The sequence below is a fragment of the Microcebus murinus genome, chromosome 1 (genome assembly GCF_040939455.1).
Source record: "Microcebus murinus isolate Inina chromosome 1, M.murinus_Inina_mat1.0, whole genome shotgun sequence".
Lineage (NCBI taxonomy): Eukaryota > Metazoa > Chordata > Mammalia > Primates > Cheirogaleidae > Microcebus > Microcebus murinus.
Genome location: NC_134104.1, coordinates 11795023 through 11818445, shown reverse-complemented (window position 1 = coordinate 11818445; position 23423 = coordinate 11795023). Strand labels below are relative to the sequence as shown.

The following is a 23423-nucleotide window of genomic DNA, read 5'->3' as shown; positions in this document are numbered from 1 at the left end:
ATTATTGAAGCAAGCTGTGAGAAATGAACGTTATCTGACAATATCTGCATTTCACTGTAGGGAAGAGGGAATTTGCTGGAATTACAGAAGCCTGAGAACCACAGAGGAATTCTCACTGCAGGTTATTTGGGGCCCAGAGTTGATTCCATGGCATACTAAATCCTTCCTCAATTTAATTTTAATAAAATTATTACCAGGGAAATAAGTCACAAAAGGACAATATGCAGACTTTGGTTCAGAGCTGTCCAATAAAAATATAATGTAATCCATGTATGTAATATTAAACATTCTAGTAGCCACACTAGAAAAAAGGAAAAGAAAGGCGAAATGAATTTTCGTAGTCAATTTTATTTAACTCAGTATATCCAAGATATTATCATTTCAATATTAATCAACATTAAACAGTGATTAATGAGATATTTTACATTCTTTTTTGCCTATGGATATTTGGAAGTCTAGTATGCATGTATTTTACATTTGCAGCACATCTCAGTTCAGACTGGGCACATGCCCAGTGCTTAGTAGCCACGTGTGGCCTGTGGCCTCCATTCTGGGCAGTGCAGCTTTGGGTGAGTCTGGGGCAGGGCAGAGGTTGGCGTCTGGGATCAGGGTGGAGCCTGAGCCTTGTTTAGCACTGCTGGGTGAGGGCACCTGGTTCCCACGGAACCCGGGTCAAATGTGCCTCAAGAAGGAGCCAGTGGTGGTGCCTCAGTTACCCTGGGGAGCTTGGCCTCCCTTTGGCTTGGAAGAAGATTGGCGTCTTCCTGCCTCCTCTAGTGCGTTTTGCAATAACCCACCCAGACTTCAGTCCTTGTGAAGGGACAGAGGTGCAGGGAGTCACCCCATGGGACCTGTTAGTCATAACAGAAATTGGTCAGCCCTACTCCTCCAAATCCCTTTCTGCCACCCGGACGTCATGAGGATTTCAGGTGGTCATCCTGTGTAAACCCTGCATTGGGGTCCAGTTAGGAGCTGTGTGTCCTCCTAGAATGCTCCTCAGCCTCGGAGGCAGTTCTTGGTCAGCCTCCTTCTATGGCTGAGAAAACCAAGGCTTGGCATAGGTGAGGATTTGACCCAATGTCTCCCAGCTTCTCAGTGGCAGGACCAAGCCTGGACCCATGACTGTGCTGCTATTTTGAGTCACCATGGTGCCCCCAGGATCAGGTCTCCAAACAAGCAGATGTGGGGTGCTTAGAGTCCCAGCCTAGAACTATCCTCTCAACTGACCATACCTGCCTGTCCATTATTCTTGTGTTTCAAATATACCAACATCTGGAGTTCCACCCCAGCTAATTGAATCTGAATCCCTGGGTTGGGGCCTAGGCATGGATATTTTTTAAAAGCTCCCAAGGTGGCTGGGCGTGGTGGCTCATGCCTGTAATCCTAGCACTCTGGGAGGCTGAGGTGGGAGGATTGCTTGAGCTCAGGATTTTGAGACCAGCCTGAGCAAGAGCGAAACCCCGTCTCTACTAAAAACAGAAAGAAATTAATTTGCCAACTAAAATTATATAGAAAAAATTAGTTGGGCATGGTGGCACATGCCTGTAGTCCCAGCTACTCAGGAGGCGGAAGCAGGAGGATCACTTGAGCCCAGGAGTTTGAGGTTGCTGTGAGCTAGGCTGACGCCATAGCACTCTAGCCAGGGCAACAGAGTCAGACTCTGTCCAAAAAAAAAAGCTCGAGAGGTGATTTGAGGTGATTCTAATATACAGCCAAAGTTGAGATCTGCTAGAATATCTTGTACATTTTCCATTTATCTATTTATTAAATATTAAATATTTGTTATTTTCCCAGACACCAAAAAGTGACAAGAATAGTACAAAAACATCCTTTATAATCTTTGCCCAGAATCCCCAATATTGCCATTTTACCACATTTTCTTTATTCTTTTCTAAGTGGCAGATGAGATATCCTTTACTCCTAAATATTCCTGTGTATTCCTTAAGAACAAGGACATTCTCCCACATGACCAAGACAATGAACAAAATCAGTAAATTTACCCCGCTACAGCTCTGTTTTCCAATCTACAGCCCTCGTTCAGATTTTACCAGTTGTCCCAATAATAGAGCAAAAGAAGATCCAGCTTGGTGCGATGATTTGCGCCTGTAATCTCAGCACTTTGGGAGGATTGCTGGAAGCCAGGAGTTGGAGACCAGCCTAGGCAACATGGTGAGACCCCTCCACCACCATCTATTAATTTTTTTTTTTTTAATTAGCCAGTCATGGTGACTCACACCTGTAGTCCCAGCTACTCAGGAGGCTGAGGCAGGTGGATCGCTTGTGCCCAGGAGTTTGAGTCTGTAGTAAGCTATGATTTTGCCTCTTTACTCTAGCCTGGGTGACAGAGCAAGACCTTGTCTCTAAGAAGGAGAAGGAGAAAGAAGGAGAAGGAGAAAGAAAATTCCACATCCTGCATTATTTTTCAGTTGTCATGTCTTTTTAGGTTCATTTTAACCTGGAACAGTTCCTGAGTCTGTCTTTATCCTTCCTGATATTGTCATTCTTGAAGAATGCAAGATAGTTGTTTTAGAAACTGTCCCTTCATTTGGATTTGTCTGATGTTTCTTCATGGTCATGTTCTTATGCATGTGGGACAGGACTGTCACTGCTGTGGTGCTGTGTTCTTGGTGCGTCACATCAGGAGGAACCAGATGTTGGTTCATTTCATACAATGCTGGTTAGGTGAAGGTGGGCACGGGCCTGTTTTGCATCACAGAAGCCATTATTAGCCATGCTTGTTCAGATTAATCGATCACCTTGCTTAGTTATTTATCCCACAAGGCTGTCAGGGTATGGACTCAGGATAAGCCTGTCTTAAAGCGGAAGAGGAGAAAGGAAGGAAAGTTCTGGAAGCTGGAGTTTTGGCAAGGGGGGCTGGTCCAGGGACAGCACCTCCAACATTGCCCCTGGTGCTAGGAGGAAGCGGCAGGAGATCACTCAGCCCGGAAGGGGCTTCCGCTTAGCAAGGGAGGCGTGGGAAAGAGTCAGACTTTGCTCACCTATGGCTTTGCTGCCGGCCACACTGCTGCCTACGGGTCTTTCATTGCTGCATTTTTAAAAATCTCCTTTTTGGTTCTCCATCTGAAATAGAGCAAACTCCCATTTTCTAAGCTTTGGCCCACCTTGCAGCTCTATCTGTCTTTTCGTTGAGGATTGGTGTCTCCCAACTTAGCCCCAGGAATAACTTCTGTTGAGGTGATGCCCAACCTGTAACCCCATTTGTTTGTTGTCTGTTGCCATCTCCAGGTCAGGTGCGTGCTTGCCATTTCAGAGAGTGCTAGAACGTGTGGGCTTGAGCGAGTCCCCTATGCTGCTGCCTGAGAAGATTCTTTACCCCACGGCTTAAACCTGTTAGTTTCCATAGATGGTCAATACCTGGTCTGCTTTCTATGAGTTTCTAGGGTGCAGTGTGTTGGCTGAGGCTGAGAAGGGCTGGTGTTTATTTCTGTGCATCTGGGGCTCAGGGCTCTGGCCAGCCCCGAACAGAAGTGGGAGAGCAGAGCGTGGGTATCTCTGCCTGTGGCTGTCTTTGGCACGTTGTCAGAATGTCATTCCCTTTTCCTTGTTCCCTCTCCTTACTTCGTGTATTTACCTCCACCTGGGCTGCTGGAGGAACATCTTGTTGCTGTGGAGATTGTGGCCACAACAAATTTAGGTTCCTCAAACTGAGGTTGTCCCTTGCTGGTCTCTTCCTCATACCTTTGCAGAAAACGACAGCTAACGGAGGTAACAATAACAAAGACGGGCATTGATAAAGAGCCGACACGCTGGGCAGAGCAGTTGTTAGAGGTTAAATGTGTCCTCACTCCCCAAAAAAGGGTATGTTGGGGTCCCAACTCCAGTACCTCAGAATGTGACCTCACTGGAGCTCGGGCCTTCACAAAGGTAACCAAGTTAGAAAGAGGCCGTTAGAGTGGGCCTTACCCAACATGACTGGTGTCCTTATTGAAAGGAGAACGTTTGGACACGGACACACAGGGAGAAGGCTCCAGAAGGAGTGGACTTAGCTGCCCCAAGCCAGGGGACTATGAGAATCTGGGAGGGAGGCCTGGAACAGATCCTTCCCTGGTGACTTCAGAGGGAGTGTGGCCCTGAGGATACCTTCATCTCAGACTTCTGGCCTCCAGAAGTGTGAAACAATGCATTTCTGTCGTTCTAAGCCACCCGGTTTGTGGCACCTTGTTACGTCAGCCCCAGGGAATGAATACAGCTGATTCTGAGCACCTGCCATGTGATGGCTCATTTAATCTTCCCCACAAGCCCCTGAGCTGGGCGCTGTTCTTCTTATCTTCATTTTATAGGTGATCATAGGCAGCCCAGGGAGGTGGCACAGTTTGCTCGAGGTCACTTGAGGTAAACAGAGCCCACCCTAGACAACCCCATAACACCTGCCTCTGGCTGTCACCTTAGTTCTCCTCTTGTCTCTTGTCCCCTTCTTCTCAGTCTCCTTTATGGGACCTTCTTTGTTGCCTCATCTCTCCAATGTCTGCCTTCCCCAGCGTCTGCCCGGCCCAGCTGTGCCGCGTGCTGATGACTTGCTGCTCTCCCTCCTCCCAGGTGGGTGCTCCACGGCGCCACCGGTCCAGCCCGTCCAAAACAGAGTCACAAACTCTGCTCAAAACCTCAGACACCCCTAAGTCCTCCCTCTCCCTACACCTCGTGTCCCCACCGCCTACCCCTGCTGATTCTACGGCTAAATCGCTGTCTCCACAGTCAGGGCCCAGTGGAACATGAAAATGTGGGCCCTTGTTCAAAAAGCAGAAGAAAAGTGCCGTTAAAGATACTAATATATAAAGGACTTTCCTTTCTTCTGTGGTCTTTCTGTCTCTCAACTTGTCATGGTGTTTTTCATTTGCTATTTAATGTCCTTCCAAGTAAAGAAAAATTGGCATTTTAAATTATTAGCCTGGATTCTACTGTTCCTCTTTATATTGTGCAATGCCAGTTTTAAGTGCAAATATAAGAACATCTAACTCACATGTAGAATCACAGAAATGACATAATCTGTATTTTGCATGTGTGTGTTTTTTCCTCCTGAGAACAATGAGAATTCTGCAGGAAACTATTAATAATTCAACTGTTTTTTATTTCACTTTTTCATACCTGCACCTTCTACTACTGCTCTCTACCTTTGGCTGACTGACGTGGAAAGAAGGACCGAAAGGAAACAGAACTATAGGTTCCCCTATCTCTCCCTCTTCTGCATCACCGTGCCCCGTGGAAGTGGTTGGCTACTTACAGGGAAGTCACACAAGAAAGTAAGGCAAGCATGGGGCTCCATGGTTGTTCTCGTTTCTTTTTGCTGTTGTTGGTTTGTTTTGGAGACAGGGTCTTGCTCTGTTGCCCGGGCTAGAGTGCAGTGGCATCAGCCTACCTCACAGCAGCCTCGAACTCCTGGGCTCAAGTGATCTGCCTGCCTCAGGCTCCCGAGTAGCTGGGACTACAGGCACGTGCCACCATGCCCGGCTAATTTTTCTAATTTTTGTAGAGATGGAGTCTCGCCCTTGCGCAGGCTGGTCTTGAACTCCTGGCCTCAGGTGATCCCCCCACCTCGGCCTCCCAGAGTGCTAGGGTTACAGGTGTGAGCCACCATGCCCAGCTGGTCATTCTTTAGTGCCATTGCTTTTGCTTTGCATTTATTTATTTATTTATTTATTTTTTTGGGGACAGTTCTGCATGTGGATTGCTTTGCATTTAAAGCAGATTCTGATTCTAACAGAAAGTGGGGCCTCTTGGAGCCATCAGCATCTCCGTGTACTCAGTTGCAGATGTGGCATGCTCTCCTCCTGCTCACTTGGAGTCTTGCTGGGTTCCCATGCACCTTGGCCCGCCAGGGTACTATGCTCAGGGCATTGGGAACACTCCATGGGAGTGCGGTGGCAAGGGACAGTGGGAACGCACATTGTGGGTGTCTTGTCTGCCGGCATGTCCTAATGCCCTGTTGGATATAAAACATAGGTTCAAATATGGAATGATGAAGAGTTTCAAGAGAGGGACAGTGGAACATTAAGCCAAGCTTGGGGCCCTTCTCGGTGGGACTGTGCAGGCTGCATACTCATGGATTCGTCCCAATTTCCACCCCTTCCATCCCTCCCACCCGATTCCCCACTTCCACTGTCTCAGTTGGAGCCTTCCTCATTTTTCACCCCTCCAGGCCTGCATCTACCCTGCTTTTCCCAAGGATCTCCCCAGTGCCTTCCACACAGGCCACCCCAGGACTTCCCTGCATTGCCAGTCTGATCAGGGTCACAGCCCAGCACTAGCTCCCACCTGCCTTCAGGTGAAAATCTGGACTCCTTAGCAGGGCACTGCTTATTTCTCATCACCAGCCGCACACCCAGGCTCCTCTGAGCCTTTGCACACCTGTTTCCCTGTTGCCGGAGGGTCATGTCCACCTGGTTACCTCCTGGCTTCACCTCCCAGCAGCACTTACCTGCTAAAGCACAAGAAGCAATTGGCTGGCTTGTCCTCAAGGCCAGCTCCACACCTGGGTCCCCTTCATGCTGAATGAGAGAACAGTGAGCGCTTTGGCCCTCTAATGGCCTTTGCGGATCACTAGAGAGCCCTTAGGACTCCAACAGCCAGGCTCTTCAAAGGCTAAAAATAACACTGCATGGCCCCCTATCTGTCCTGTTTCCTCCTCGCATCTATGGAGAAGGAGCGGCTGGATTTGAGCCCCTGCTCCCTTCCCACAGCCTTGCTCTCCCCCACCCCGTCTGGCCTCCAAACTCGGAGCCTTGACTTCCTATAAATGCAGTTTCCCTTCGACTCAACTTTATTAATTCATGCAGAGTCCTGGGTCCTTATTTCTCTCCTCTCACTTTCTCTCGCTCCCTCCAATTCTTCTTTTTCTTTTACATTTACGATAACCCCAAGCACACTGTTGTACCAAGCTGCATAGAGAGAGGTAAGCATTCCCTCCTTTATTTGGAAATCCTGGACTCAGGGCTTAGAGAGGAGCACTTCAACCTGGGAAGAGACTGGACCGGAAGTTGGGGTTCACTAGAACTCAAGCCTGAGCCAAACACCCCTAACACATCAGGTGTGTCACTGTTTTCTTGTGCTTGGGAACCTCTGAGAGCACTTCAGCACTACACTCAGGGGCCATTGTAAACAGTGAAATTACCACCAAAATCCCCACACAAATGTGGGAAAAATGGCACTAAATAGACTGTGAAAAGGGCACTTAAACGTTCGATGTGAGAGCTGAAACAAGAAGGCAGAGTGTCACCTTGTTGGATCTCATTTGGGACCATGAATATCAGGAGACTCAACTTCTTCCTCCCTCTGCACACATCCAGGAGAGCCCCCAAGTATGGATTTTGGGGTTACAAATAAACGTTCGTGAGTAGGCGGATTTGCAAATACCGAATCGGCAAATAAGGAGGCCTGATCGTGTATACACTAAGGAACTGGCGGTCAGATTTTCCACTTAACCATCCCAAAGATGGCCAGGGATTGGGAGGTAGAAAAAAAGATTCTTGGGTGGTGGTGAATAAAACAAGACACCCTGGGAGCTCAGAGATGAGGGATGTCATCCCTCAGCTGTCCCCAGGCTGTGGTGCATGAAAGGAGGCAGCAGATTAAGAACAGTGAGCCTGAGACCAGGGTGGTGGGAAGGAACGGCTGTCGGCAAGGGAAGGACTGGAAGAGTCAGCGAAGGGCCCACGGGAGGACTGAGGGCGTGGGGGACCCTGGGGCCAATCTCTGCAGCGGAGCCAGGGCACAGAGAGAGCAACGAGAGCGTGCCAGGGAACCAATTAAGGCTGAACATAGAGCCGGAGGCCAGGCCAGCCTAATTGCTGCTGGGGCGCCTGTATTCCTTTACATTTGCCGACTCTCAGTCCTGCCTCCCGTGTTTCTGTGAAACACAAGGGAAGAAATGCTGTGGCTTCCCCTTATTCCAAGGCGAAACCAAAGAAGGGGAAGTGAAATGACCTGTCCAAAATCCTCCGCCAAGCCAATGAGGAGGCTGTAATGGATATAGCCAAGTCACCCAACCTGTTTTCTGTGCCTGGCCTTTTGGACACGCTGCTTTTTACGTCTGTTTCAAGTTTTAGAAACTCCCAGGCTCTAGCTTTTTAACTGCTTAGGGAACAAAGCGTGTTGGGTCAAGAGTACAGCAAACCTGTCCTGCTCCCAAATCCAACCCTTCTCACCTTCAAAATAGATCTTTGGGGTTTATAGTGCTAACTCTCCAAGCATTGTCATCCCTGAAGTGAGGGGGAAAAAAAGGTTTTATTACTTTGAGCAGTGAAATTACTGTATAATCTTCCAATTAACTGAATAAAGCATGAAATAAATGCCCTGCAGCCTTAACTTCTACCCTGAGCGTATCACGTCTACCTTGATCGTCCCACATATGCTACACGTGGGCAGAGTTGAAAGGCTGTTGAGGGCGGGTGGGTGGACAGGCGGGTGGGTGGACAGGCAAGCGCCTTCCTCCTCCGAGTCTGTGTGCCGGGCTCTCTGGGTCCTTCCGATTGGCCAGCGACCCTGAGCGTTTCTGAAAGCCTTTTGTTGTCCATGTGGGGAGAGCCACTAATTTGGCCAATTCCAAGCAGAAGAGATCAAGTGTAGATTTCATATCTGAGTTTTAAGTGCTAGTAAAAAGTTGCATTAAGTTATCAAATGCACCGTGCTCCCGGCTTCTGTAGTTTGGGCTTTGCTCTGCATCCCAAAGAAAAGAAAAAGTGTCCCGTTTGAATGGGGGATTGATCCAGTTACTTTTAAACTAATCTAACCCAGATGGTGTTCGCTGCATAACTTTCTGGGGTTGGTACCTGGTCGCTGAACAAGGTGTTCATTTTTATAGGACTTGAAACCTTTGGTTGAAAAGGCATGAAGGAACTCCTCCCAGACCTGTTCGAAATAAAATAGTAGCATAATCTAAAGATTGTAATTTAAGCCCAACGCAACACAGCACATTTAGAGTAACTTTTTAAATCGTTTGATATCCTCTCTCTCACTCTCTCCACACACACACACACACACACACACACACACACACACAGAGAGAGAGAGAGAGAGAGAGAGAGCATAGTATAAGAAATGGAGAAATTATATTATGGAGAAATCTATAAGTCCTGGGTGACGTTGGTTGCTGATGAGGATTAATGAGAATCTACTACTCACTCAATTCACTTTTGGTCTGCTCTGGCTTTGCTGGTCTTCCTCACTCTCTCATTCATTCAAAAACTATTTGTTGCCTTATATGATGCCATATTATTAATACTATATGACAAACTCTTTCTAGGTGCCAGGGACCCAGCAATAAATAAAAGTCCCTGCTCACATTCAAAAGGAAGAAACAGGCAATATGTCTCCAGGAGGGCAAGGAGGTGTGCTGTCTTGCAGAGCCACCGGGAAAGGGGCAGAATGGAGGGAGGGAAGGAAGGGAGCAGATATCCGGAGGACGAATGCTTCTGGCCAAGAGAACAGTCAACACAAAGGTCCTGAGGCCAGAGCTGGCTTGGCATTTTTGAGAAACAGGAAGAAGATCACTGTGGCTGGGGACAAGGGGGAGAATGAGTGAGGCAGAAGGACCCTGATGGCATAAGGACTTTGGATTTTTGTCCGAGTGAGCTGAGAAGCCATTAGTGGCTTGACACGTGTGTGGGCCAATGTATAGGAAAGCACAAGGATCTGAAGTCCATACACATAAATATACACGTGGCATCTATGCAGAAAGATCCACTTAAAATACACATGAATATATAGGGGAAAGTATGGTGCTTGATCAATCACCTGGTGTACAGAAAGGGAAAAGCAGAAGATGCTGGGAGAAAAAGCAACATGGTAACTGGTTAAGTGACCATCAGACACCAATGTTAAGTATAGGAATTGAAAGCCCAGGGGAAGTGGAAAACAGTCTCCTGTATGTGTGAAGAAAAAAGCAGCTGGGTGCCAGGTGGTACTCCCAAAAGACCTAAAAATGTTCATTTCTCAAGGCAGAAGAGCCGCAGAGTCAGGGGCTGTTGTCATTCTACTTGTCAAATGTTAGCAGCCAATTTCCAGGATTATTTTTCCATTATTGAGAAATTTGGGAGTATATTCATCACATACACTTTGGGATTGATTCCCTTAAATGTTTTTGAAACAATGGTGTGTATGGAAGGCTTATCAGTATTATTTTGTTTTACGCCTTTGGAAATGGTATTATTATTTGGCTGTAAGATAATCAAGCTGTTTTATTGTCAAAGAGAATAGCTGAGTCTTTTGAGAAAGAGTACTCAGAAACTGGATTTCAGGACTTTGTAGGCTCAAAAGCAGCATATCAGAAGCCAGCAAGCTTATCCAAATGAGCATTTAGCTGCATCTTTTGAGGCAGTATTGTGCTCGTTTCTATGAAAAATGCGTCCATCACATCCGCAAACCTGAGGGCAAGGGATTAATGGTATAAGCCCCTGTGAAGAGGAGCCCTGCTTTTGGGGCAGTTTTACAGACTGTGAAAACTGACATCATCTACTCTTTTTCCAGACATCTTCATCCTAAGGCCAAAGCCAAGGTTGAGCTGGGAAGCAATGGATTTGGGGCGCTCCTGTCTTGGGCTCCCTTTTTGACAGAGACTGGTTGTCGATCTCTTTGCCTTCCAGTTCCCTCCTGGGCTCCCCAGGGAGTGAAACTCATGCACCCAGCCTCTGCATAAGGTGCACTGCTTGTGCTATTTCTTATCACCCATACATTAACTCTGTAAGGTAGGCATAAAGCCCCCATTTTACAGAGGAGGAAAGTGAGAGCTAAAGAGGTTACACTGAGCATGCCCCACTGAGCAGCTGACCTGAGGGACTCCAGAGCTCGAGGTCCCTCTGCGGCCTCCACCTGTCTGTCCAGAAACTTCTCCCTCCCCTCTTCCACACGGGGTGATATCTCCAAACTTGCCTGTCCCACGAGTCTCGGCTTTGCCCTTTTGCTCGTGTGTGGTTTTTAACTGTGAAGAATGATGACTGGTAGGCTAATGAATGAGGCCTCTGATCCTTTTTATCTCCTTAGTACTTTAACTCACTTTAATTGTAGCTTTTCGGTAGTAAGGTCTTAACTCAAAGAAATGATTCTCCCAGTGAGGACTGGAGGCCCTGTGAAATGGCATCAACACCACCTTCGCAAACCTGTGAGATGTTTGGGGTGAAAGTTTGGGGTATTTTCCAAAGTTCTACCATCTTTCTATGTAACATATAAACACCAGTTGACCAAATGCTGGAGAATTAGTCAGGGTGGGCTTACTGCTGAAATAAAAACTCCCAAATCTCCACGGTAGGTAGAACAGAATACAGGATCATTTCTTGCTCATGCCATAGTCGAGTGTGATTGGAGAAGGCGGAAAGCTCTGCTCCATGCAGTCATTCAGGGACCCAGGTTCCTTCCATCGGGTGTCTCCCCCATCTTCTGGGGCCTCAGACTCTGTCCTTGTCCCTTCCATCATCTACATGTGACAGCAGGCAGGGGAGAGAGGGCGTGGAGGGTCACACAGGGTCTCAAGGGCCAGACCTGCAGGAGGCAGACATCACTTCTGCCTGCTTTCCATTGCCCAGAACTTTCCACTGGCCCACTATACTGCAAGATGGTACAAGGGGGCGGGGCTGGATAATACACCTGTCCCATGGGTTTGGGAGGACAATGGGTCATCTCTGCCCTGGACTCCCAGTTCCCCTTCCTTCCTCTTCTGGTTTGTTTCAGGAGCAGGACCTGGGCATATCACTTAAGAGCAGTCAGAGCTACCCTTTGACCATCGCTACATCTTGGAATTCCCCTCAGATATCTAAGAAACAGGCTGATGGCTCTAGTTTTCTTTATAATTAGCCTCAGGTTCACCTTTCTAGTGCCATACCAGGGACCAGAGGAAGGACTTCAACTCAGGTTTAACCTTACTTTGTGATCTCGAGGCTCCTGGGTGTGTGGTGCCCAGTCCTGGGCCTTTTATCTGACATGGGTCCTGTCCTGCCCCCTCAGGAACCCTGACTCATGGCTGCACCCCAACCCCATACTTTTGCTAGTTCTCTAAACACACTCACAAACAAAAGAAAAGAACACCCTTTTCTGGAAGAGGACTTCAAACATGTAGAAACAACCTTGAGTATTTGTGAATAAAAGGGTGTGGGCTCTTATCTAAAGCATTAACCTAGTGGAAGGTGCTGCTTTATTTAAAACATGACTGGGGAGAGGCAAGATCGTAACAATGGAATTCCATTCCCTTCCCAGAAGTAAGGTTGTGAAGCTGGCCCCTGGTGATTAGGGGACTTTAGCGCGCTCGGAAGCGCGTGGGAAGGGTGACTGATGTTCTTATATCCTGTGCTAGGAGCGACTCAGCCCATGTCAGCCCTCAGGAAGCCTGGGCCCCGTGGGAGGGCCTCTGGCTTCAGAAAAGACAGAGAGGACAAATTTACAGACCCTTTGGCCTCTTCTAAATATTAGTAACTTTTTAGACCTTAATTATAAGGAAAGAAGGAAGGAAGGAAGGAAGGAAGGAAGGAAGGAAGGAAGGAGGGAGGGAGGGAGGGAGGGAGGGAGGGAGGGAGGGAGGGAGGGAGGGAGGGAGGGAGGGAGGGGAGGGAGGGAGGGAGGGAGGGAGGGAGGGAAGGAAGGAAGGAAGAGAGGGAGGGAAAATTGCCTTTCCTCCACGCTCGGCAGAACATTGTGGGCTGTGTGCTTGTCTCGGGGTTGCCACCTTATATCAGGGTGCTCAGAGCCGAGAGGCCAACTGGGAGTGTAATTGATTAGACGAGTTGTTCAGCGTTCCACCAGTGGGAGCTCTGTGTTAATTAGTGTTCTTCACAGTACCGCAGTAATACCTTAGGGTTGTGCAGGGGTTTATGGTGGACAAAAGATGCTTATGCCCACTATATCACTTGATCCCCACAGCAAAACATGAGGACACCGATTCTGGGCGGTGACTATCACAGTCGCGCCCCTGATCCCAGGTTGAACCTTAGTCTTGGGACTTTTAATCCTCTGCTCCCCCTTCTTCCTCCTGCTCCATCTCTGGCCTGCCCATGATGAGGAGCCATATGGGATCCTGAAATGCCTTCTAGAATCATCCAAGCTAGATGTAGCTCTTGGCGCTGACCCCATGTTTTATGAAGCTCAAGTGAATCTTCCCTTGAGAGTCTCCATGCAAATAAAAAGTGGGGGGAGTGCTGGTCAGATGTGTGGGGGAGACTCTGCCTGTTCCATCCACTGCTGGAGAGTCCAGTGCACCTTGGCATGGCTGTGGCTCGGAGGAGCCTGCGGGGAAGAACTGTGTTGACCTTGGTTAACTGGTGACGTCCCAAGCTCATTTTGCCATTGAACCTCTTTGCCCTGTCCCCTGTATAACACCTGTTACTGCTGCCCCTGTCTTCAAACCTGGATTCCTTCCTTCAAAATAATGTACAACTGAAAAGATACTGCCACGTTACTAGCATCCCATCCAGTCGTTAATAATTACTCCAGTCCTTCATCATATTGTATGCATGTCTCCCAGGGTGAGGCCATTCGGGTTTGTGGGCTTCCATCAATCTTGTCAGGTTCCAAAACTGGAAGTGGTTTCTATAGCTTCACCCTTTCGGGGACCTGGGATAATTGAGCTAAGAGACAATGTCTCTGTCTCTTTTGCTGGCACACACCTCTTGCTCTGAGCCTCTTTCAAGGAGTTCATGTAATATTGGATTTCCCTGAATTCCTAGCCCATTTATGTATTCCTTTACCCTCACCTACTATTCTTCCTTCTCTTTACTTAATAACCTTTGCAAGGGGGACCTTAGAATCGCCACTGTGCTGGTCCAGATGGTCGGCAGCAATGCTAGTCTAGTGAGTACCACCTCCTCAGTCCTCTCCTATTGAGATAGGGGAAGGTTACATAGGTGCCAGATTAGTGGGCCAGTTTTACCCCCAGGCAATACAGCTGTTTGTTAACCCCAATTCTGCACAACTCACCTCTATCAGGCCCTTAGAAATTCCAGCATAAGGCTTAAACACATAGTTACAGTTTCTTGCATAGTAATCATCCCTGCTTCCAGCACTTATTAGTTGCAGCCCTGGTCCTAGAACCACTGCATCAGGTAGGGGAGAGAAAAAAAAAAAGTTGAGGTGATGTGGGAAAAGAAGAAAGAAAAAAGCATAATCTTTCTACCAGCGCACTCCTCCCTTGGCAAGAATTACACAGTCATATCCGCATCTTCCCTTAGCCCCTCTTCCCCACATCAGCCAGAACAACCGAGAAAAATCTAGAGGGCCCTCCTTTAGTCCATCTCATGCTGAGTGTGAGCACACATTCGTGAAGGTGCGTAAATACCCTTCATGCTTTTCTCTCTCCCCCATCTTAGGCAACCAATGTTCTAACAGTATCAAACTATTACTCTAAGGAGGATATCTCTGTTCCCATTGTTGGACACTGTGGGCTATACAGTGTGTTCCTTGTTCTGAAGAAGTGACAGTTGGCCGTCCAAATCTGTGCAATACCTTCTGTCCTGTTTTTTTATGGCACTCTGAGCATTTACATCTTCCATCTGGTAATCAAAGCCCAGTCTGGAATTGGTGTCTATTTCTTCAAGACCCCTCTGTAGCCCACCAGGATGACCAGCATCAGCCCCACCGGCCAGCTACACGCAGGGCTTTCCCACCAGGGACTCGGTCCCAGAGCCATCAGCAGTCTCTGTCTCTTTTGCAGGCACAGAGAGCAGTTATTACTGGCATTTTGTGCCTGAGAGGATGCAAGGGGAACACGTCTAGATTCAGCGTCTCTGCACTGCTGCAGTTCCCCACGTCCACTCATTTCATGGACCCAGGCGGGCATCCCAAAGGAGTGCGCCAAAGTTCCACTTGGTAGTCCCAATCACCTTCTGAGCCTGGAAGCGAGATCTTCTGATGGGCGTGGGCATGTCCTACTTCAAGCCACCCCTCAAATCTCCATAGGGCTGTGCCCCACATGGGCGTCCCTTTAATAAGCCAGGTTTCCCCTGCCCTCATGCCTGAGTGTATGGCCAGGCCATTGGTCATTGCCTGTAAGTCAGTAAAAACCCAAACGCAGGGGCTTTTACCACTGTTCAATTCCTCCATCACTGCTAGAAAAACCGCATGCAAATCAACCCTCAGAGCTGATTTATTTTTACCTTCTTCAGTGAGAGTAGCAGCCTTCCAGAACAGGATGTTTTCCATTCCCCTTGGAAGTGCCATCCACAAACCCAACAGCTCTTCCTTGCGGAGTTGAGAGCTGTTTCTAGGGCGCTGCCTGAGTGTCGGCAGGATCCAGCAGCATCTCATGCAGTTCCACAGTCGGTCCTAGGGGACTGACTTGCGCTCCCCAGGTAGCAGGATCCTGTATAAACCATTTCCATTTTATTATGAAACTCTTCTGGGCACTGCCATCCCCATTAGCATGTTTCTCTGGCATCACCTGAGACAGTATGGCTATCGCAGGTGTCAAGAGCATGCTATCGGCTGGGCGCAGTGGCTCACGCCTGGAATCCTAGCACTCTGGGAGGCCGAGGCGGGTGGATCCTTTGAGTTCAGGAGTTCGAGATCAGCCTGAGCAAGAGCAAGACCCTGTTTCTACTAAAAAAAATAGAAATTGGCTGAACAACTAAAAAAAAAAAAAAATATATATATATATATATATATATATATATATATATATATATATATATATAAATTAGCCAGGAATAGTGGCACATGCCTGTAGTCCAAGCTACTCGGGAGGCTGAGGCAGCAGGATTGCTTGAGCCCAAGAGTTTGAGGTTGCAGTGAGCTAGACTGACACCACAACACTCTAGCCCAGGCAACAGAGTGAGACTCTGTCCCACCCCCCCAAAAAAAATCACACTATGTCCTTCAATCAGATGGGTATCTTCAGTTAATGCCTATAACAAGGGAGTAAATGCCCCTCAAGTGGAAATTCTCTCCAGAGTCCCATAGACATCTCTGGGAGCCACTGCTAGGCCTTTGCCCTAAACACTCCACAGAGAGCAATCCGGGGAGAACCCGTCCCCATCCTCCCTCCGGCTCTACTCTGCACTTACGGGCTCCAGCAATCTACCCATTCCCATTTAGCATGCCCAGTTAATGTTGCTTGAGGAGCAGATTGACATGCCTTCTGTTTTACAATACTAGGTCAGGGGGATGTCTCCCAGCCAGATACAATGTCCCTATAACATAGTCAGGATAAAGAGACACTACCACTTCACATGAAGCATGTTCAAATGCACCACCTTTCATAATCCCACCAACCCTTACATTTTTATGTTCTAGTCCCAGGAACTTCTCTTCTCCACACCCAGACCTTTCTACCATCTCTTTGGGACCCCAGCAGGGAGTTGAGCCAAGGGACCCTGACCTTTTGTGAGTCTTTATTGTGATTAACCTGTCTCAAGTTGCCGGTCAGCTTTCTCATTTAATCTCTGCCTTCTGACTCTCGAACTTTCTCCAAATAGGGGTAAATCCAGCAAACCTGTTTGGAACTCCCTAATGTTGGGCAACCACCATGGGCTTCCTTTGGGCCACCCAGCCTTCTATAGTGTTGTATTGACCTATGTTTTAACCCCATCCATGTGCATTCTGTCTCTTAATAATCATCTGAAGATTTCCACCCTCCTAGAACAAGCCCCAGGATTCTCCTCTTTCTTTTTCCTCTTAGTTTCACCTTTATCAATGTTTTCTTCATTTACCTTATTTCTTAATAACTGTTTAAAGATTTCCACCTTCCTGGGATGAGTCCCGTATTAGTCCATTTTGCCTTGCTTTAAAGGAATACCTGAGACTGGGTGATTTACAAAGAAAATAGGTTTATTTGGCTGGCGGTTCTGCTTCTGTTCAAGGAGCCTGGTGCCAGCATCTGCTGCTGCTCGGGGCTGCATGGAGCGTCCAGTTAAAGCGGAAGGTGAGTGGGCAGCAGGTGTCACATGGTGAGAGCAGAAGCAAGAGAGGGAGGACGTGGCGCCAGGCTCCTTTAAACAACCAGCTCTCCCGTGAACCAATAGAAAGGGAGAATTCACTCCTCATCTCTGGGAGGGCATCTAGCCTTTCTTGAAGGATCTGCCCCCATGTCCCAAACACCTCCCACTAGGCCCCCCTCCAACACTGGGGATGGAATTTCAACATGAGATTTGGAGTATCCAATCATCCAAACCGTACCAAGTCCTTTGACTCTCCCTTCCGCCTTTCCGCATGCTCTTGTTAATTACCCTGATGCTTTTATTAGCATCTGTAAGACCCATGAGAGGAAGCTAAGGCAGCAAATTTGATAAGGCCTCTCTGACCTTAGCTTGATTTTGCAGCAGGAAGATTAAATGAGATGCCCATGCAAATGGGGCCCCCGTAACCACAACACATACCATGACCTGGGTAACAGGCACATTCAGTGGGTGAACATCCCAGCCATCATAAAGCCAGTCCTGCAAAGCTTGTATACGAAGCATAATGGCTGCTGCATCAGGGGTACTTGCTTGGCATTTATAGGTGGAGCTGGGCAGTCCCCCTTCTCAGGGTAAACAGATCTTACAGTGGCTTTTATCCAGGCCACTTGGCTGTTCCCTGAGGAATAACCTCCTGTGTATCTGGATCGTGCATAGCCATTCGTCATTGCTCCATGGCAAGCTGTGTATCCCGCAGCAACCCAGACATGCTCTTCCCCTCTGCAGCATTTAAAGACAAAGATACTGCCCCTAAATTAGTTACTCCCTCAGTCCATTTTATTAATAGCAAAAGTTCCTCAGGGAGCTGCTGAAATGGCTTTACAAAAGGAAACAATTCCTTTACATTATACCCTCTGGTTTCAATAGTTATTTGGTTTTTCCTTTCCCCCACATTGACTGTGTTCTTGGTAACCACAGGTCTTAGAGGTATTTTTTGTTGTCTCTTGCAAAAGTTTTCCTTTGGGGGTCAGCTGTGAGGCCAGTGGCCAAAGCTCTGACTCACTGAAATCTAAGCTTAGTGTAACATCAAGGTTGGAGCCAGGATTCTCTTTTAATTTCATTTTAGTTATTACAGATAACAAAAACCAAGGGATTGAATATTTTGCTTCTTTATTATTATTAATAGTTTGCATTTCCTTATGCATCCAGTGAACCAACTCCCTGGGAGTTGGATCCATCTCTAAATTCCACTGCTAACTTTCCTTTAGTAACTGAGCATGGCACAGCTGTGGCTTCATACTGTGGGTGACCACGTGGCCACCCAGGTATCAAAGGTTCCTCATCCTCAACCCTTTCATCCTTTTTCTTCCCAAAGCACATCCGTGAGCCATGGCTGTTCTAGCAAATCCCAATTGTGTGGGAAAAAACACACGCAAACTCAAAGTGCTTTTTCTATTCTCTCCAACATGACAATCAACACAGAAGACTTGTGCGACCAAAGGTGTGGGGCTTTCTCCCCACCAACAAGCAAGCAGTTAGTTCTGCAGCAGACACTAGCTGGGTATCCTCCAATTCAATTATGACACTGTCTACCTGGAGATGTGTCAGATCCTACAGGGTGAGGGCTGAGTCCCCACCACGGCCCCCTCTTCCCAGCAGCAAGTCTGGGGCTCCGGAACTTCTGACCGACCAGCTTCAAGGTAGGGTTACCATGGCCCCCTCTTTGGGTTTGATTCATTCTCTAGAATGCCTCACAGGACTCAGGGAAACTTACATTTACCAGTTTATTATGAAGGACATTGCAAAGGATACTGATGAAGAGATGCACAGGATGAGGTATGGGGAAAGGGGCGTGGAGCTTCTGTGCCCCTCCTAGGGTGCACCACCCTCTGGGAATCTCCCTGTGTTCAGCTATCCGGAAGCTCTCTGAACCCAGTCCCTCTGGTTTTTTTATGGAAGCTTCATTGCCTGATGTGATTGATTAAACCATTGACCATTGGCCATCAACTTAACCTTCAGCTCCTCTCCCCTCCCTGGAGGTTGGGGGTTAGGCTGAAAGTCCTAACCCTCTAATCCTGCCTTGATCTTTCAGGAGGTCAGTCCCCATCCTGAAGCTACCTAGGGGCTGCCAGTCATCAGTCGACTCAGCATACAAAAAGATATCACTTTGGAGATTCTGAGGATGCTAGGAGTTACATGCCAGGAAACAGGGTTGCAGATCAAATCTATACTTCACAATATCACACTCCTATGGAACACTTTGGGACACACCCCTGAATCTTTGAGCATCAGTTGTTGACATCATTCTGGTCATTATCTCATCACTGGATTATTTGTATATAAATGGATTTTCATTGTAAAGATGTTGGGGTTGATGACCCCAAGAATGGCTTCCCTGGTCTTTCTCAGGACAAAGGAGAGCTCCCACCACTCTGAAGGGTTCATTTTCCATGAACTCTTTATCTACATTTTAAAAAGGAAAATGTAAAAAAAAAAAAAAAAACTTTATCTAAACTATCCTAAGATTTGCTCAACCCAAGCCTTTCAGGACATTCCTTTGAGGAAGTTTCTAGCCGTGGTGGTAGCTGCAGGAGCTTCATCTGATACACAGTGGGAGTATCCACCAGGGAAGAGAGTGTCTTGAAGTTAAACGTGAGCTGTACCATAGGCCCCTGAGCTACATGAAGCTGATGAAGAGGGTACACCCTCCCAAAACCCCTCCCCACCAGTTTAACAAGAATCAACAGAACATCTCCAGGCTCAACTGGACTCCAAAGACTAATTTCTTAATAGAGTGTGACTACTGTCTTCTGTCTTCTTTTTATCTATCTATCTATCTATCTATCTATCTATCTATCTATCTATTTATTTATTTATTTTGAGACCGAGTCTCACTCTGTTGCCCTGGCAGCCTCACTCACACCAACCTCAAAGTCCTGGGCTCAAGCAATCCTCCTGCTTCAGCCTCCCAAGTAGCTGGGACTACAGGCATGTGCCACCGTGCCCGACTAATTTTTTCTATATATTTTTAATTATCCAGCTAATTTCTTTCTATTTTTAGTAGAGATGGGGTCTCACTCTTGCTCAGAGCTGGTCTCGAACTCCTGAGCTCAAATTATCCACCCGCCTCGGCCTCCCAGAGTGCTAGGATTACAGACGTGAGTGAGCCACCTCGCCCAGCCTCACTTCTGTCTTCTTAAGGGATAGTAAATACTTGGCCACAAAATAGTTAGATTGTAAAAGCTCTGGCTGAGACTCTTAAGAAATGAGGCGTTTTTGACTAGTCCAATGTGATGGAGAATTTGATCCAGAGAGAACCATTGATAAAAAGCTGCATTAGTAGTTGTTCTTTAAAAAGGATCTCTTTTGAGGCAGTCAAAAATCCAAGGTGTGAGGAAGCTGAGTGCTGTGTTCACTCCCCCAACACATTGTGCTTGCCCACCAGGATGAGCATGCTGGAAAGGGCATCAGACTGGGAACAGTTCATCTGTCGTCTGCCTTTTGCTCGAGGACACCTTGGCAGTAGGCTCCTGCTCCAGCCACTCCTACCTTCTTCCTGGGAAATGCCTGGCCCGGAGGGCATGTTCGCTCTCAGTCTTGGCATCCTCATTTCCAGCAACCTTCTCCACCTACTCTTTATACGCTCTTCCATGGCCACTTTTGGACTCTTCCATCACCTGCAACTGCTCCACCTTGAAATCCCTATTCAGACAACTCATAGGCACAGCCTGCTGCCCCTCCAGGCTGCCCTGTGATTGCCCCAGTCAGACCTTGCTGTTCTCAGCAGGACCTGTGGTCCCTTGGGCCCTCCCCTGTCCTGCACTCATTAATTTCCTCATATTTAGCTTGGATCCCACGATCCATCATTTTGAGCAGTCTCTTGGCAGTACCCACTTGCACATTTGTTGGACCACAGCCCACAGCAGGAAATATACTTTGTGCATGACCTAGGGCTCACCTGCATAAATGTTTATATATACACACACATATGTGCATAGGCCTCTCCCAACTTTAACCCAATCATAATTATTTAAAAATCTCTCCCTGAACATCAGCTTGTACAGCTCTGGCCCCGTTTCTCTCATCTTTATCAAGCTGTCACAACAGTCATCTGTATCAGTCAACTGCATTGGTTTCCTATTGCTGCTGCCACAAATTATCACAAACCTGGTGACTTCAAACAGCACAAATGTATTCTCTTATAGTCCCAATGGTTGAAAACGAAGTGTGAGCCGGGCTGCATTTCTTCTGGAGGCCTCAGGGCAGAATCCATTTCCTTGCCTTTTCCAGTTTCTGAAGGTGGCCTGCATTCTTGGGCTCGGGGTTGCACCGCTCCAGTGGCTGGCTCCTTCCATTGTCACACCTCCTTTCTCTGACTTTGAACCTTTTGCCTCTTGAGGACCCTTTGATTGTATCAGGCCTCTCAGATAATCCCCGAGAGTCTCTCCATCTCAAAATCCTTCATCACATCTGCAAAGTCCCTATTGCAGTATAAGGTGACATAATCACAAATCCTGGGGATTAAGGCCCGAGGACATCTTTAGCGGTCATTATGCTGCTTGCCACATGAACCAGCTTTGATTTTCTCAGCTTTCACTCACTTTCCAACCTTTTATAGGCTTGTGTCCTCATCCACCATCCCAAATGGCCTCAAAATGGTCCCTGCTGACCTCCATGTTGCTGCCACCAATGGGTAGTTTCAGTTGTCCTTCTTCGTGAATTCTTGGCACGGTAGGCCAAGATGAATGAGGCACAACAGGAAGGCAGCTGTGGAGGACCAGAGCATGCAGGGTGAAGGCGTGTGCTCACGAGCATTCCCTGCTGGGCCCTGTCCCAGTGGCACTGTGTCTGGCTGCAGGAGAAAGCTTTCCACGCTCCCCTTGCTCCATAAATCTCCCAAGGCTCTGCGGTGTCTACACTGACTTTCTGCATTTGTTTAAAAGTATCTGTCAGATAACTTCAGGTGAAGTTCTTTTACACAAACACTTCTACTTACAAATCCAAAGTGGGTAGCTGGGTGAACTTTCACAAAGTAAAGCATGTGCCCATTGCTCAGATGAAGGATTGGAGCATTGCTCGCTCACCCGAACGCCACCCCTGGTCTAAGTACAGGGGTAGCAGCCTGGGGCACTTCTGGGTGGCCTGGGGGTGGCATCATCGTGACCCTGAGTTCCCTGGGGCAGAGCGTCACTCAGAACAGGTGCTGGGATCCCACAAAGGAGGCTGGGATTCCAGGATCCATGGCTTTATCAGGGCCCACCGTGTGCCCAGCAGGAAGACACTGACCCGCAGCCCTGGGCCATGGAGGGGTCTCAGGCCAGCCTCGCTCCGAGTCTGGCAGGTGCAGTGTGACAGTGATCATGTTCCAACAAGCAGGACTCTGACCTACACTCTGGTGTCTGATGTCCATCTTGCTGCTGGAGTCAGATTTTAGTGAGCTTAGCGTAGCTGGTTTCTTGGCTACTCTTCTGGTGGTTTTCAAAGATGCGAAAGAAGGCGTTTCGGCAAGAGAGCTGGAGTGTGGGTGAGGGGAGCCGGGAGCGTGTGCAGCCATTCTCCCCAGAGCACCGAGTGGAGGGTGTGAGGCCCTGGGCGGCCCTCTCGCTCCCTCTGACTGCAAGTCTCAGGGAAGGCCGGGGAGCTGGACTGGGCACTTCTTTCCGTGTGAGAGGATTTTGAAACCTAAATGGGACTAACTCAAGCACAGACCGGCGTGTGGGAACTGGGGAGCCCCGAAGCTTCCTCCTTCATGCCACCCTCCCTCTCGGAGGCCGAGGCTGCCAAACCCGCCCCCGCACACCTCAGCAGGAAGGCCCTGGCGGCCCTCCCAGCCGCTTCCTGTGACCTCGAGGGTGTGAGGAGGAGGAAGGGAATCTACATTTGGGGCGAGCCTGCCTTCCTCCTCTCTGAGGAGCAGTGCGCCCCCCGCGCCTGCCAGGCCTCAGAGCTTCTCAGAGCCAGGCCCCGCGACCCCCTTCCAACCTGCCTCAGAAGTGGCCGGGGAGCCCGGGACTGGGGGCCCGGCTTATTTCCTGTGGCTGCTTCCACAAATTTCCCAAACCTACGTGGCTGAAAACAACAGAAATTCATTCTCTCGCAGTTCTGGAGGCCAGAAAGCTAAAATCAAGGTGTCGGCAGGGCCTTGCTGTCTCTGGGGTTCCGGGGAGGAATCCTTCCTGGCCTTGCCCAGCCTCTGGTCGTGGCCGGCAGTCTCGGCCTGCTGGACGGCTCGGAGCTGCACACGGCTGTCTTCCCTCTGTGTGTCTTCTCCTCTCCTCGGAAGGACACCGGTCGTATGGTGTTAAGGGTCCACTTTACTCCAGGGTGACCTCATTTGTAACTAATGACATCTGCAAATAATGGGGTCACATTCTGGGGTTCCTGGTCGACGTAAGTTAGCGGGGGACACTGTTCAACCTGCCCAAAGCCCCACCATCACCCACCCTCACCCCCATACACACACACACACACACACACACACACACACACACACACACATACTTCACAGCACGCGTCTACTCAGCACAGGGTGCCCTGCCTGGCTTTCCTTTCCAGGGTGAGGCAGGCTCAGGGGTGGTTTCCAGAATAAAACCACGTCCC

The 23423-nt window shown here is 48.4% G+C and overlaps 1 protein-coding gene across 5 annotated transcripts in view; it reads left to right on the top strand.

Moving 5' to 3' along the window:
- Nucleotides 1-23423, top strand: part of EVA1C (eva-1 homolog C) — an 89261-nt gene that overhangs the window by 15590 nt on the left and 50248 nt on the right. The window lies entirely within an intron of this gene.